Source organism: Anarhichas minor, unplaced genomic scaffold (assembly GCF_050575085.1).
Source record: "Anarhichas minor isolate MPS153535 unplaced genomic scaffold, ASM5057508v1 ptg000136l, whole genome shotgun sequence".
NCBI classification, from domain to species: domain Eukaryota; kingdom Metazoa; phylum Chordata; class Actinopteri; order Perciformes; family Anarhichadidae; genus Anarhichas; species Anarhichas minor.
In genome coordinates this window covers 7,020,104-7,032,284 of record NW_027466582.1, presented here as the reverse complement: position 1 = coordinate 7,032,284, position 12,181 = coordinate 7,020,104, and positions in this window count along the sequence as shown.

The following is a 12,181-nucleotide window of genomic DNA, read 5'->3' as shown; positions in this document are numbered from 1 at the left end:
ATGCACATGCCGTTATATACCCTTTATTAAATCCTATTACGTAAGTGAACAATTGTTTGGTCAATTCAACAAAATATTGTCATTTTAAACCATGTTTACACTTAATTTTAAAATGCACGTCCTGTGTTCACATTAATCAATATAGCCATCATATATTAAGCAATAGGGAGGGTGACACAAAAAAGAAACACAAAATAGGCCTATTGATTTTCGTGCCAGCGTGAGCTCACTTCTGTGTTTTTTGTTTGTCTTTTCATCTGGCAAGGGCAGTTAATTCTGCTCAAATGAATAGGTCACAAGGGTCAACTCTGGCAAGGAGCAACTTAAAGCGCTCTTACAAAAACCCTAATGCCCCTCTGAAAGCAAAACGTTTTGTCAGTACAGGCCTGCATCAATACTGCTATGTAAGCAGCGGTGGCAGTGTCTTAGTTAGAGCCATATCAGATGCATCCAATTTCAAATGTAGTGAGAATATCAGAAACAATTTAAACTGTATGCCTTTCTTTGAAAAATGTTTGTATTTCAGAGGTTTGTAAATGTATAAATTTGGCAATCTCTTTTTTAACAGCATAAAAGTGGCAAAAGTGTTGCAACAATTTATATTTTTCCTTTTACACTTCAGGAAAACACCAGCCCCTTTTTCAGACTCACAGTGGATTCGTAAAAAATAACAAAATATAACAAATACAGACTTATTTATTTGACTCTAATTCTACGTATTGCAAATATACTGAAACATTACTCCAATTTAAGCAAACTGAAAGATAGATCTGCTACATAGCTATAAACATTTAGATATTTTTTTCTTTTTTATAGAAATGTCAAATGACTGACTCATAAACATTTAATTTTGCTATAACATTCGAAGACAAAAGTCAAGAAATGACATCTAATTTGAAGGCTCAGTTTCAGCAAACAGCAGGGAAAACTGAACTCAGTGAGACTCAGAAACATTCTCTTTAACTGATCATTTGCTTGTTCTAACTAAAATAAATAGTATCATCTTCACATAATCACTGCAGGTGAAGAGTAATTTGAAAATAAAGAAAAAACATTCACACACACACACACACACACACACCACACACGCGCACACAAACTTTGCTGCTGGCTTTGTTTGGCACTGTGTATTGTGATGCACCACACAAGTGGCAGATCTTTAACTCTGAAAATAACATTTTATAAACTGACAAGACTAAAAATCCTAATTTACCGCATACACAGGCTTGGTAAAATGTCTCCCCCCTTATATCTGTATTGAAGTGAAACCAGTATTTTAAAATAAAACCATTTTTGATAAATGGCTTTGGCCCAAGTCTTGACAGTCACATCAGCAGATAAGACAAGAGGTGATACATCTCCAAAGAAAAAAAAACCTGACTTGATCGCCTCAGGACCTTAACAATGAGCTTGAAATAGTCACCAGCACCTGTCTTTTCCGACGACGCACCTGTCTCCCATTGCCCATGCGCACTCTCTCTCTCTCTCTCTCTCTCTGTCTCTCTCTCTCTCTCTCTCTCCCTCGTTCAAAACCTTTCAACAATTTGAAGCTATGGACTACACATATAAACAACGAGCTGTAGATGTTTGAACTCTTAAAGATCTTCGCCTTATCCTTTTAAACTAGTTCTTCACGTGAAACCTATTGTCATTGAAAAACACTCAACCTTTAACGTTCAAACATTTCGGGTGAAAAGAAACAAACAGTAGAAAACAACGAGTGAAGTCCAGGTTTGAAACTTGGTTTAAATTAAAAGGATACACAGCTGTTGTAACTTTTAGTAACAACGACATTTACACTATAAGACGAGAAAAGAAAAAAGAGATCTGACTGTTTCTTTGCACATTTCATGGTCAGATGGACAAACTATCAAAACCTGAGAGAGACAGAGTTGCGTACACTTACAACAATATACCGGCAGCGTTTTATCACAATGCTACAAAAGTGCTGCTGCAGAAGACAGACACCGAAATTACAAAACAGGAGGACTGACACGCTCCATAAACGACTTTGTGTGAATAAAAAAGGCACGAAAGAGGTGTTAGAATAAAATGTAGCCCACAGGACAAAGACTATACGAGGAAACAGCAAATTCTCGGTTTCCAACACGCACTGGGGATCTAATACAGCTAAATCTCAGTTCCCGTCTAAAATCACGTTTCAAAACACACTCCCAAACTTACTTTGACAAAGTTGCAAATCAACTTGATCCCCGCTTTTGATGAGGAAGGTTGGGCTACGGTCCGCAAATCATCCTCGCAATAATACGGGCTGCTCGCGCAACTCTTACCACACATCAAGATGAGGGGAACGAAAACAGAGCAAATAATGTCGTGCAGATATGATTAGCTGTTGATCACATAAATAAATTCGCCCGTTCATTATGTTTGATTTGTTTATTTTTTTTTTCCGCCCACCGTGCGCAGGCGAGGCAGACCAAGAACAACAGAGGGAGGTATCCGAGGACAAGGTTACTTACCCTTTAGATGAAGAGGGGACAACCTGAACTCCGACGGCCAAAAAAAAAAAGAGAGAATATACGCAGAAGCACCGCGGATTGTTGGATACTGGGAGATAACAATTTCTCAAAGAAGGAAGAGCTGGAATAAAGTCAGCGGCACGAGCGAAAGGACCGAAACAGGAAAAATATAGAAGATGAAAAGAGCTCTTGCGCGGCGGTCTCTCCCTCTATCCTCTGCTGTGACTAAAAGAGTGAGAGACATAGAGAGAATACGAGAGAGAGAGGAAGAGAGAGAGAGAGAGAGAGAGACTGCGTGTGTGTGGGTCTCCGAGGCGCACTGGATACAGAGGACTGGATGCTGGAGCGCTCCTCCGCCACTAAGATTCACTTTAAGACGCGGCTGAAGGAAACAGGAAGACGTGCGCGTCATGAGCGGCGTGATGTAACTGTCGCTGCCTACCAATAAGAAGCGTCCGTCCGGTCCGGAGAACAACGCACTGAACTTGACCAGAGAACGGGACTTGAGCATGCAACTAAAGAGAGAGAGAGAGAGAGGGGGGAAAAGGAAATACTACTTTTACTAATCCTTTTCTTTCCAAATCACCAACTGCGCGAGTAAGAATCGTTACGCACTTTGACATTAGGCCTGTAAAAGCCGCAGTAGAATAGTCAATGTATGCTATTTATTCCCATATCAAAGTCTTGAATGGGAGAGTTTCTATACTAAATGGTTAAGTGTCGGTTTAATTCTAAGAGATTTAGAATAACGTGTGAATACTTTTGGAAATAAAAAATCTGAATAAGAACAATTTCTCGATAATAACGGCTAGGAAAATTCCTTAATGTAGCCTATTGGGCATTCAGTGAGATTATCTCAGTTGCAGATTTATTCACTACACATAAGAATAAAATAATGTTTTTTTAAAGATAAATGCAGAATTAAATGAGTTGTTAAGGCAGAAACCGTTTTAATGCAAATGTTTTCAGACGTCTTCCAGCCTTCCTCTTGGCAGTACAGTTCTAAATTAACAGTCTATTTTACAATATAAACGACTTTCTAAACGCGTGTGTTAATGCATGTTTCCATTATGTTTATGAGCGTCTCTTAAAACGCATTAACATTCCTTCAAGCTCAGTCATTTTTAGTGATTACCAACTTTGTAATTTGATCTTTTAATATGTTTGAATAAAGATGCCGAGCCCGTTTGCATTTCAAACATCAGTATGTACATTTCTTTCTGCAACTGGTAGGCTACATTTAGACTTCTCAAAGGGAATAACAGTAGTCGGTCACTTGGGAATAGGAGGTTCAAAGTGGCGTGCAGAGATATTTTACGTGCAGAGTTTTCTCATTGGTTGCAGCAAAGTCTAATGTATGAACAAGCAAAGCAGCACAGAAGCTCGGAGCTTTGCTTTGGAATTCAGATTATCCAGGGAAGCCAATATCTGAAGAGAGCTAAACGTCTCTTTGTGAAACGTTCAGTTAAGAGCCGAATATCATCATGAAACGTCTGTCACTCGGATCCGCAGTCTGCCACTGAAATAACCCCGTGCACTGTCATCCAAAATTATTATTACGTTTAACTGATCGTAAATGAAAACAAAATAAAATACCTTTATGTTTTTATTTTAGTGAATTGTTAGATTTTTTTTCTCTCCCTTTGAAACTTTGCCACCTGTAAGGCTGAACCCTACGGACAGTGACATCTGATCCTTTCCACAGCAAAAACATGTTCGACGCTTCTGATTTATGAAATGATGACGGCTGCTCGTCCTCGTCCTCGTGCATTCCTGCAAATTTGATATTTATAATCACACCGCAGTTTTGCGTTCTGCAAATATATTTAGGCTTCGATCTTTACAACAGATGTATACACAAATTGTTTAGTTATATTATTGGGAAATGTTTGCAACAAAAATGTACCTTTACATAAGAGAATATTTTTTTCATCGACTCCAGCAATATTTCTGGATAATACGGATCACATCCATCCGCTTTAGTTTCTGCAATTAGAGAAGAAAGCGCAAGCCTCGTATTAAGCACATGCAAAACATTACCTTCTCATTTATTTGATAACAAACGCATACAAATAATTTAAAATATATATATATATATATATTGTTTTATCATTATTATCATTATTATTGGTGAATTCGTCTGACAATTTGTTCAAATCAGTAGCTAAACAAAAAAAGTTGTTCGTGCTTTTTTGCCTTTGCCCTGTTCTTTCCAGCTTTTCGCTTTGGATTCATTTGTTGCACGCATAGTCTTCTTTTTTTATCCTCTGCACAAACAGGATCCTACAGTACTTAACTAGAAATCTTATTTTCCATATGCGCCTCAGTCAGGTGCCAAAAGGGAAAAGGCGAGTCTCTTTTCCATGTCGCAAGCAAGTGTTTTTTAGGACGAACGAATTGCAACGAAGTCAGCAAAGTTGAGTGTCTGGAGTGTCTTTTCCAAAGCAGGTGTCCCGGCCCCCTGCTCCCTCACTGGCCTGTGGTTGATTTGGCCTCGGCTCCCCTGGGTGCCGTCGGTGCGCACGGGCTGGAAAAACAGGCCGGGACATTAAAGAAGCGCGTGTTTGGAAAAGGAAGACTCGGATGAGGTGTAGAGGAAACGTGTCGGTTAACACTGGCTGCTCTTATCGCGGCCCATTCCAGATGGATCAACCCGTGTATTTATATCAAACTCACTTTCTCCCCTTTTTTAGGGTCGAGTGCGACACACCTCGATGCCCAAGACTGATAATGCGCTCTGGCATTGCGCACTGATGGCTGAATTTATTGACATATTTATTAGAGTTGGGCCCAAAAGCAGAAGGAGGGAGCCAGTGAAAACAATATTTCTCCCGGGGGTGTTATAAAGGTACTTCTTTTTTTTTTATTATCACAATCTGACCACAATTAAGTGGTAACAAGTGCGCGCACGCAGCGATGGTCTGCCGGAGTGGAGAAGTGACAGTGGCCTATTTATCCCCTGTATTAATTTAGATCAACGACGGGTCAACTGTATTTCTATAATGGTAATTATTAGTATTGTTGTTAACATTACAGGGTTATGTGTCTTTCGTTGTACTTTTGGAGCGACTTGAATGACTAAAATCAACAAACATAAACAAGTTAGTTTATGCATGAATTATTATTGAGAGAGTGAATAGTATTCGGGAGAAGAAGCAATCTCTTAAGCAGCAGCGTTTATAAAATGGGATTAATCAGATAATGACTTGATGTGCTCCTACAACAACTCCATTTCTTTTCACAGACAGCTTTTTTTTGAGAAATTAGAGAGCGGGAGGAGAGAGAGAGCGAGCGAGAGAGAGAGAGAGAGAGAGAGAGAGAGAGAGAGAGAGAGAGAGCTATTTGCAAAAACAGAAGCAGAGATGGTAGCGCTAAAAGCTGTTTTGTTCCGGAGAGGTCTCCGGGTCCCTGAATAAAAAGGTTTAGGAGACAGGACAGAGGAGAGGAGTGGAGAATTTGTCCGAGTGTAATAACTGAGTAGGCGTCTGACTCTTACAGCCTCGAACGTCCTTGTTGGGCCTCATGTCCAGCACTTATTCAGCTTTCCCCGTCAAAGATGGAGGGAAATATGTAAACCACTTGTTTGTCGAGGCAAAACCCATTTCAGACAGGGAGTCTGGATGACCTGAACGTGATACGAGAGACGTCTGTAGTAAAATAACAGAAATTTGCATAGATGATATTATTAGTGATATTACTTCTTGGCTGCCAGGGTTTTGATGGCTGGCACAGTGTGGCCCCCGATGACCCATATCCCTATTTCTAGGCTTCAAGTAGCCTAGTGGTGATTATGGAGGCGTGTGTGTGTGTGTGTGTGTGTTTGTGTATGCGTGAGAGAGAGAGAGAGAGAGAGAGAGAGAGAGAGAGAGAGTGAGGTTGGTCATTCTCTCTCTCTCTCTCTCTCTCTCTCTCTCTCTCGGCACAATGTAAAGACTGAAAAATGACAACATACACACAGTCTTACACATAAAAGCAATAACATGCTAAATGGAAGACATGTATGTGGTAGTCAACACAAACATTTCTCTAGGCTACTCTCATATGACAATTTACATTTATAGCCAAAACATTCTCTCTCGACCATCTCTCTATTTTCTTAGCGGACTCACGTGGCTCCTCACAGTCCGAGTGATACAGTATTGCAACACGTTTCTAGATCCGCCTCTCAACAGTTTGCTCTAACATTAAATAAGGCTCCATGTCTGGGCTGCGTGGAAATAATAGGCAATTAAAAGAATGCTGCTCAGAGAAGTTGATGGGAATATGGCTGCATTCAAACTCATTAAAACCACAGATATACTCCAAACCCCGTAATTAGTCCGGAACTTGACATTTCTTCAGCAGAAAATCAAGCAGTAAATTCAGCAAAGTCTGAGTTAATTCAACATGTCTTGTCAACAACCTTGAAAGTACACACATTTGTAAAATATGGCAGGGGTTAGGCTAAAGTCGACAGGAATGAAGGGCGCGCGGCACACATGTGAACACGCGCACAAACACACGCACAGTGCGCCTTGGAGGTGCTTGGGCGGACAGACATGTTGGGAAATCGCCTGGAACTGTATTAAGCCTGACGTCCTTAAAACAAACAATGGCACCATGAAATAAGGGCTTATGCGCTCAAAGTCAAAGAGCCCCCACAGCAACCCTCCCTGTTTATCTCTCCCTCTGTCTGACACACACACACATACACACACACACACACACACACACACACACACACTCACCATTTCTTGGGGGTTACACAGTCAGGCTCGCAGCTCCATTGGAGGGGACCAACGTTGCTCCTATGAACTCTCACCTGTCAACATGGAGCAGAGGACTTTACTTGGTAAACACGAAAGGACTTTAGCTGTTTACTTCTGGCGGCGACTTAGCCTATTTTATTCACTGCAAGGCCGCGGTCACAGCTGGTTCTGTGGGTACTTTCAGGGCGAGGTTAAATCCACGCCAAACTCCGTTCAATAATGTGACAATTTGAATGCGGACGTTGGGCAACATGTATTTTGTTAAATGTGACTTGAATATATTTTTTTGACAATGTGCGCTTCGTCGGTTAGATCCGGCATGTATCCAAGTTAGCTTGTCGATCAACTTTTAGATTTTACGCACACTGCTCACTGCCGCATGCAGAGTGCAGGGTGCAGGTCTCTGCCTTCTTCCTTTTTAGATTTCAATAGCCATTAACCTCCAATGCGACTGCTGCTTGAAAAAACATGGGCTGTGGCAGATAAGCGGCGGTCTGTTTTCGCTCCTCTGATCAGTGGTAATTATATTTGTTGGCGTGGAGGTAAGTGGTCCTCCCCGGGGGGCGTATTGTACTCGACTCACTCCATGTCATAAAATAAAATTACAAGGAAAGGAGAAGATATCCTACAATAACAGAGGCGAGTCATTAAATCAAAGAGTAGCTAAATTAAATCTGAAGGAGAAAAAAAAAAAAAAGCCTCACGGAAAATACATTAGGGGTATGACGGACGGGGGCAGGGGGCTTCAAATAAAACGCAGGTTAATGAGATTTTAATAGCTTCTACGACTATGGCTGGTTAACAGGCGCACACACACACACACACACACACCGTTTTTTCTAGCTGACTGAGGCAATTAAGAGTAATTAGTGATCAGTTACCTGTGCTTCAGCCTTTCTGCACATCCCCAAATACTATAAAGAGACGTGTCTATAGGGTATGAAGTGACATATACAAGGCTTAAGTAGCTTTAAAGTGCTTCTCTCACCACGCATTAGTCTCAAGTTAGAAGTTTAGCTCTCCGCAACAGTCTGCTCTCCTGTTACAGCAGTGGACATTCACACGTCTTGTACCTGTTGGCACCCTTTTGTCTGGTTTATGTATCTTTGTAACCTCTGACCCCCACTGTGGCTGTTTGGCATGGCACCCAGCAGCCTCTCCACACTATAGAGCAGCCTTTAGCTGGCGACCCCTGTTGACCTCTCGCTGACCCTTCACAACAGAGGCGATTCGGCTGCCTCAGCGGAGGTCATGAGGAGGGTAACGCTGTTATATGTGTCCTGTAAACACACACACAGACAAACACACACACAGATTTGAGGAAAGGGTTGTTTTCTGGTTACTTGTTGATTGAAAATGAAATCTCTGGCTCTATCAAACTGGAAATGAATGAATGTTTTTCCAACAAAAAACTGTACTTTACTTGAGCATGTTCTTTCTATATACTACTTAATAGCCTACTCATACGGCGGGCATGTACTTTTTTTTACTGATCTACACTGAAAAACACAATACACGAATTTAGAGGAATCACCTAATCTTTTCTCAGTTACTTCACATAAATAAATACATTTTATAAATTTCACGTTAATACAACTTTAAAATGATATACAGTGTCCTTGTACTTTTAGTACATAAATTAATGCACTATGTACTTTTAATTAAGTAATATTTTGAATACAGGACTTGTACTTCTACTTGAGTATTTTTACAGCGTGCTATACTTTTACTTGAGCTATTTTGATTACGTTACCGTGCATTGCCCATGGGATCCAGGCGTTTTTTTATATAGTGTAATCTATGTGTGTCGCTGGTAATTAATCAGAGTAGCTTGACCATCTATCCTCTGTTGGGCCATTCATGAACATGTTCCAACTACAGGTTAAAAACCAGAAGCCTATAAAGTGTCCATGTACATGTACACGAGTGAGGCCATGCACACTCAAGTATGACCTGTGTATGCACAGGTCTACGTTCATGCAAATCACTCCCGGTACTTTCAAAGACTTCCCTGCGGACAGAAGCGTCTGCCAGCGCTGCTATAAATCACGTTGAGGCTGGTGCTGAGGGCAAGGCACACCTTGTCCACGTCGCCCCCACTCCTGAGCTGAATAAACCATAACATCCTGCCTCTCGTGCTGCCCGACGCCCTCTGAGCACGACCCTAGAGAAGACCCCCCCCTCGTGCCCTCATCTCCCCTCCTCGTCCTCCTCCTCCCTTCCTCCATCTCATCTCTCACCCCATCGCCACCATTGTTTCTCCTCCTCTTCTGTCCAACTACACTGTCTTTAGGAATTTTTAATTGGACGGTTGGGTATGGACTTTGCTTGTTTGGAACAACACACAACCCCCTCCCCATCTTCATTTAACTCTTTTTTTCCATTCCAATGACTTCCTGCTGGAAGAGAGGGATGAGAGAAAGAAAAGGGAGAAAGAGAACAGCAAAACAGCAGGAAGCATGCATTTAACAAGAGGATGCCGACACCCTCATCCTGTCGTGTGCCGGCTTGGTTCAGGTGCTCTGGGCCAATCGGCTTCCCTCCGCACCGTTTACCTCAGGGTGTGCCGAATTTGGCTGAGAAGGTGTACCTTTCCTTCATGACCCTCTCTGGAGGAAGTATAACGTTTAGATTTTACTGCCCATCCAGACGAGCCAAGTATACAGGCTTACAGTACAGCGTTAAACGCCCTCACCACCCAACAGAGACATAAAAATGAACAAAGAAGAAAGAATGTGTGGAGTGTTGGGTTATCTCCTGATTATTTCCCTTGATTTTTACGGCTGCAGAGGGAGAAGCTAAGCAAACAATCCAGCACAGCGGGTGGCACTTGGCATTCCACTTGAAAGTCTTACAAAACTCACTTTGGAAAAGACAAAAAACTTGCTGTGTGTTGCTTGGCATGCAACCACACAAATGATTACCACCTCTAAAATGTAATTTCTAAGTAAAAGGTTCGCCACTGCCAATAAATTCACTGATATGCAACACTGTGTTTTAATTTGAAAATCCATTTCATTAGAGGAAGGAGACGCATGTTTTAGATGTCGCAAATCAAATTTCTGAACAAAACTGCTCTTTTAGTCATCTACAAAACACACGCACATGCGGGCACGAGCAGACACAAATATGTCTCTGTATGTGGCCGTGCACATGACACAGACACGTCCAAATCTCTCCCTAACCCTTGCTTGCCTGGGTACATCCACCAGAACGCCAGAGGAGCCTTGAGAGGGCAAGAATAGCTAGGCATGTGCCTATTTGTGGCATCATTGTTATAGAGATAAAAGATCTCACCGTTACGCTCACTCAATCACATGCACACTCGTACACATGCATGAGCAATCATGCACTGTGTTCAGTACCATAACTTACAGTCAGGGTGAAATATTTACTTATACACAGACACTGGTCAGGAACATGAAGTACAGCCACAAAAAAACTCAAATATCCACCCATGCATGTATGTACAGAAACACTCTGTGTCTCTCTCTCACACACACACACACACACACACACACACGCACACACACACACATATTGGGCAGGCATCAGCCAGCAGACACACATACTAACTGAGCAGTTCCTTGAAGAGACAGAGGAGTAATCTCTTCTTTATACGTCCATAAGCAGCTTCTTTTACTCGGCTGCTTGCAGTGTGTGTATACGTTTGTGTGTGTGTGTGTGTGTGTGTGTGTGTGTGTGTGTGTGTGTGTGTGTGTGTGTGTGTGTGTGTGTGTGTGTGAATGCCACACCACAGCTCCATGCCTCAACCATGGGCTAACCTGACTATAAATGAGCCGCACTGGCACCTGTGCCGGTACAGATCCAGTGTTAGGACAGAGGAGAGTCCCATAATAGGACGTTGTGTCTTTTGTTCTGTTGGTATGATTAACTGCTCCAAGAATAATGTCCCCTCCTCCGTCCTGTAAATGTTCTGAGATGAACCTTTTCTTTTCTTGACGTGCAGCTTGTGTTTTACACGGCAGGGAAAGTACCTGTGGGATTAGGATGAAGGAAGAGAATAATTCCTCTAAAAGATAATGCAAAGTAGCTCAATACGGTTGCCTGCAGCCATTTAAAAAGTGCTGTCATCTCTTGTAATTATAGGTTTCTTAAAGTAAAACAAATAATGTTAGCATGCTATCACACTAAACTAAGACGGTGAAAACGATTAACATTATTCCTGCTAAACATCAGCATGTTAACATTGTCACTGTTAGCATGTTAGCATTTAGTACAGCCTCATAGATCTGCTACTGGCCGGGATTCGTCTTATTACCATGTTTGCGCTCCTGTAAATTTGGTTCAGTATCATTAATTTAGACTTTTTGACAGTAAAGCCAAATGTTACCGTTCAGACAACACGTTCTCACTCCCAACTCTCTTTGACTGACTAAGCACTCAAGTCACTACCGTGTGACTAACGACTCACATGACTAGGGAGTGACAAACGTGTCACATGACTAGCGACTGACGTTGGCTTTTTGTTTCACACAGGTCACGAACAGCGGCCACCTGAGTCAAACTCCTGTGTTTGTTTCTAATAATGACGTGGGTGGGTTGAAATTGAAAAGAGTTGAAAGCCCCTTGAGTCACGTACAGACGCTATGGGTGCCTCAGAGTGTCGTTATTGGACGCCGAGGGGGCACTGACCAAGCAACGGTATATATTTGGCGAGTTGAGAGTAAGACGTGTTGATTCAAACGAGAACAGGACTGTAGCCAAGAAGTTTGACCAGTAGCCATATGATTTTGAGGCTTGTGCACAAGAAAAGTGGTGCCTGTTTTGGGGTCGACCCAAAACAAACAACCTTTATTTCTTGAACAACGAAAGTTCACTCCACAGTAGGATTTATCAGGATTTATCACTTTTCCTTGCAGGAATCTCCTCTTCCTGTGCGGACGTTTATCGTGGTCAGTCTGCCTGTCACTGGCACCTCCCAAAGGAAAG